Source organism: Delphinus delphis, chromosome 4, assembly GCF_949987515.2.
Source record: "Delphinus delphis chromosome 4, mDelDel1.2, whole genome shotgun sequence".
NCBI lineage: Eukaryota > Metazoa > Chordata > Mammalia > Artiodactyla > Delphinidae > Delphinus > Delphinus delphis.
Genome location: NC_082686.1, coordinates 136,952,973 through 136,958,228, shown reverse-complemented (window position 1 = coordinate 136,958,228; position 5,256 = coordinate 136,952,973). Strand labels below are relative to the sequence as shown.

The following is a 5,256-nucleotide window of genomic DNA, read 5'->3' as shown; positions in this document are numbered from 1 at the left end:
AGTTTAGAAGCCCTGAAAACAGATGGTGCAGAAATGTTTGCATTATTTTAACCCTGAGGCCCTGGCCTAAGGAAGAGGTGTATATTAGCATTCAAGGTAGGGCTGTTGAGTACGGTTGTATAGACTGGGCACTGCCCAAGAACACACATACCATGAGTCCCCATTGACATGGTCCACATGAAGGATGTATATGTTTTATTCAGATAGTTTTTTGGCAGATAACAGCAAAGTATTTTGTTCTTAGAAAGCCAGCACATTATGACAACTTTGCAATAGATGGAAGTAAATTGCCTTGAAGAAATTGTTTTTTGCTTATTTTTTACATACTGTCTGGGCTAATGGCAACTCTGATGAGGAGAAGTATGAGTTCAAAGGAGAATATGTAAGAAGGCTGAAAATCAGATACAATTCAGCTTTATGAGCCCATTGTTTATAAACTCTAAACTCCTTTTTTTGCACATTTATTAAGAGGACAGGTCTATCTTTCCACAAAGGTGCCAGACCACTGATACTAGCCGGGTATTCCTACTATGTTCCTCTTCTCAGAGAGCACTCGACTTTGCCCATGACTGCTCTTCACTGCAGTGGCTCATGTAATTGATTTATCTTCAGTCCCAGGGCCTGCCAACACAGAACCCTCACAGAGAAGCTGCTCAGTAGATTCTTGTTGAAGGAATATTCTTTCTCTCCTATTCCAACTACAGGTGTCTTTTTTCTTTCTACTTCTACATGTTTTTTTCCCTCTCAACCCTTCTCTGTTTTTGCCTCTCTTTGACCCTGTTTGCCTCTGAGTCTTTCTCAGTCTCTTTCTTTCTTCCTTCATCTTTCTATCTTTCCTCACTCCTCCTCTCACAGCATCTCCTCGTCACCTTGTGAATTGCTTCCATCTCCCTCTTTCACTTCTTTCTCACTTTTTACTCTGCTCACTATTTCTAGCTCTACCCTTGATTGTCTGTTACCCCCACTGGGGCTTTCGAATCCACAAAATTGAGACAGCAAGAGGTGTGACACATTAACCTTAATTTTCCAATTGTTTCTTTGTCGGATGCTTTCAGGATTTTCCTCTTTCCAAGGTGTGGATCCAGGTTGGAGAATGAGTGGCAGGTGCTTCCAAATACAGAAACCTTTCTCAAAGCACCAAGGTAAGGCCGTTAAAAAAGTCACTGACCTTCAGCCTCAGGAGACTCTGGTGGCAGCTTGCCTCTTCTTATTCTTTCTCTTTTTAATATTAGGAAACAAGCTAGTTTCATCAAGGTGGAATTTCCTGCTGCAGATGAGAGTCAAACAGCTGCTTATTTTAGTTCCCATGGAGTCCACTCTTCTTGGGTCAGAAGAAGCTTCGGGGGAGATGAGTCTGGCTGTAACATCCCACCAGCCCAGCCGGAGAAAACAGTAGGGATGAGGATGTGTAAATGAGGAAATAAAGCTGGCTATGCCTTGCTTGCTTTCAGCCTGGCTTTCAGATTCTCAACAGTGAAGAAGCTGCCCTACCTGACACAACCTACTTTGCTTTGAATTATTCTGGACCGGGTTGCATGGACCAGCCACAGGCGTTCAAGGGAAAGGCTAACTTAGTTTCTCTTCAGGCTGTCTTAAAAATTTAGAATGTTTTAGAAGCAAATGTTCTTCATTTTCAATTAGACACCCATCATTCTGTCATCATATTTATGCTTGGGCTCAGATGTATGGCTGGCAGTGCCGACTATAATTGAAAGGTCCCAGAGTCCCCTTTCTCTGGTGAGGTAGGTGCAAATCAGCTACTCATAGCAACTGAACTTGGAAGAAAGTGTGTTTGCAGGAGGTACCAAGGTCTTTTGCTGTTTTGTAAATTACAAAAGGAACTAGTTCTGGGCCATCTAGGGGACGTCTTGTTTAAATCATGATTGAGTTTGCAAGAGGGTCTTCCATCTGATGACTGCCTCAAGTTGGCCTCAATGCTTTCCTTGTAACCAGCCAAACGACTTCTTTCCTTGGTTAATCAAAACTCTTGCCTTGAAAAGATACATGCACCCCAATGTTCACAGCAGCACTATTTACAATAGTCAAGACATGAAAACGACCTAAATGTCCACTGACAGATGAATGGATAAAGAAGATGTGGTATGTGTGTATACACACACACACACACACACACACACAATGGAATATTACTCAGCTGTAAAAAAGAATGAAAAATGCCATTTGCAGCAAAATGTATGGATCTAGAGATTATCATACTAAGCGAAATAAGTCAGAGAAAGACAAATATCATATGATAGCACTTATATGTGGAATCTAAAACAATGATACAAATGAACTTATTTACAAAACAAATAGACTCACAGACATAGAAAACAAACTTATGGTTACCAAAGGGGAAAAGGGAGAGGGATAAATTAGGAGTTGGGGATTAACAGATAGACACTACTATATATAGAGTAGAAAAACAGCAAGGTCCTACTGTATAGCACAGGAAACTATATTCATGATCTTACAGTAACCTATAATGGCAAAGAATCTGAAAAAGAATATATATTATGTTATATTTATAAAACGGAACCGTTTTACTCGATACCTGAAACTAATACAACGTTGTAAATCAACTGTACTTCAAAAAAAAAAGTGTATGCACACACACACACACACACACACACACACACACAACTCTTGGCTTGCCTTACATTTGACTTAGTAAAGCTGGAGATTTGGGAGGTAAACACATACGCTGTCCCTCACTCCTTCTGCCTTAGCCCTGCTGGCCTTTTTAATTCCCTTGAATTCCCCACATCCCACATTTCTTCCTGCCACTGCTTTTTTTTTTTCCTTTTCTTTTCCTGAATGCTCCTTCTTATTGTCTTACTACTTCCCTTCTGCTCAGCTCTCAGCTCTCCCCAGGGGTTGCTCCCTCAGAGAAACCTTCACTGACTTCCTGTCTACTAGAGCATGACAATAGCCTTCCAAATATAGGACTTCATATGACATAAGCTCTCCTTCATAGATTTGTCCAGGTTGTGATTCAATATTTCCTTCCATTATCACTTGTTTAATGTCTGTCTCCCTTACTAGACTGTATGCTCCCCAGATACAGGGGCTGGTTTTCGTTACTTTGCATCTGCAGTGTTTGGCAGTGAACTTAACACAGGGTGAGCACTGAATAAATATTTGTTGAGTGAATACATGGATGAATGAACTATAGCACTGCAATGTCATCATAATGAATCACCTTAGCCACGATCCTGGTTTGTTATCATTTAGCAACTGCAGGGAACAACTTAGCAAGTAGGTACAGGCCAATAGGACCCAGAGAGAGAGAAATCTTTCTGGTGGGGTAGGGATACTCCCAAAGGCCATAAGAAGCAACCCTGAGAGGATAAGGAAAAGGGAGAGGGTCAAAGGAAGAAAGTGCAGTGGTTCTGGTGAAACCAATTGAATTCCTCCCCACTGATAGGATTAGTTATAGTTAGCTGCCACTGGTTGAGAGCTTCGAAGCACCAAGAATCACTGCATATCTGATATGGATTTTCAGAAGGAAGAGAGCAAACCTCCAAGAAAGAGGCTCACAGAGGCAGTGAAAATGGATCAAGTGTGGTGTGAGGATGGATCAGGGCTATCTGACCACACTCGACATTTCCTGCATTCTGTATGCAAGGGCTACCAAGTGTGGATAAAACCTATTAGAGATTGCAGTGGGAGACTGATGCAAAATCACAGTGAAATTGGAAAATATTCATAGTGACAGCATTGGGGTCAAGTATCCGGGGGCAGCAAGAGTGTCCCGTGGTTGTGGCCACAATAACAGCATCCTAATCAGAGTCTTCGTGTAATAAAGTATTGGACTGAGAGGAGAGGCCCTTGGTTCTTAACTGTTTTCCGAGTCTGCTTTTTCAGTCTTCCTGCTGGGGCTGGGATTTACTATTACATGATACGCATGGGTTTTTGGGTCATTGTGCGTTATGTGAGAAGTGACTTATTAATAAGGTGAACATGAAAGCTTGAATAAGGACTACTGCAACTTTAAGAACGCTGAGTAGAATAAGAATAATAAATGCAATGAGGGCTGTGGTAATACTAATGCTTATTAGGGCCAGGGTTGCTCCTCTGATTAGATGGATTAATAGGTGACCATCTGTAATCTTAGCTGTTAGCCATATGGCCAGGACTATTGATTGAATAAGTAAGCTAATAGTTTCAATAATTACTGGCATGGGGATAAGGGGAATTGGTGTTCCTTGTGGTAAAGTGGGCCAGAGATGCTTTTGTTTTATGGTGGAAGCCGGTGATTACAACTCCTGCTCATAAAGGAATTGCTATAACTAAATTTCTTGAAAGTTGTTTCGTGGGCATAAATGAGTGGTAAGAGACCTAGCAAGTTTGTTGAGCCAATAAATAAGATTACTGACATGAGATTTAGTGTTCAAGTTTGTCCTTTATAGTTGTGGCTAGCCATTATCTGTTTTGATGTGAGTTGAACTCGTCACTGTTGAATAGAGATTGTGCAGTTATAAAACATTTGGTTGTGTGTGGGCAATAGAAAGCTTGGAAGTATAATGACTAAAATGGCAATAGGTAATCTTATTATAGTTGGGGTGATGAAAGAGGCAAATAAATTTTTATCCATTTTGTTTCTCAAGGGGCAGAGTGTTTTGGTGTTTTAGTTGATTTTAGTTTTAGAACTGAAGGATAAGTATATTTTGAAATTTTTCAGTTGAGATACAATAAATAGAACTAGAATTATTGATATAATAGTGATAAATCATGTTGATGTATCTAGTTGTGGCATGTTATTAAGGGGAGTTTTTAACTCCCAGTCTTTAACTTAAAAGGTTAATAATACTCAGCTTCTTAATGAACTTATAGTGTGGATGCAGATCATTTCTCAAAGCATTTTAGAAGGTTATTAGGTAACCTTCCTGTTAACCTCCCAGTAAATTATTTTTCTGTTTACCCAGAATCAATCCCTATTGCTTACAAGCAGGAAATGTTGGACTGCCATATGAAATGTGACAGAAAATGCCAGGAAAAGTCTCTCTCTGGTGTACTTTCTGAACAAACACCAGTCAAACCAAATGCCATGTCCTGCCATGGCCAGAGGTGGGAAGGTGTGGGTGCTCTTGGCAGACCAGCAAAACCTCAGCAACCAGAGATTCCAGAACGAGCCCTTTGTGGTGCAGGGTTTCCTCTGTGGGATGATAGTTCTCACGGATGTGCATCTTCTTGAGACCTACCTTTCTGCTAGATTGCCGGAGCCCCCAGACTTCTGGTTTCCAGAGCTGAAAA

General features: G+C 40.8%; 1 pseudogene; it reads right to left on the bottom strand.

Moving 5' to 3' along the window:
- Window positions 1-3,920: 3,920 nt before the first annotated feature.
- On the bottom strand, window positions 3,921-4,597 carry LOC132424479 (ATP synthase subunit a-like; annotated as a pseudogene).
- Window positions 4,598-5,256: the final 659 nt, after the last annotated feature.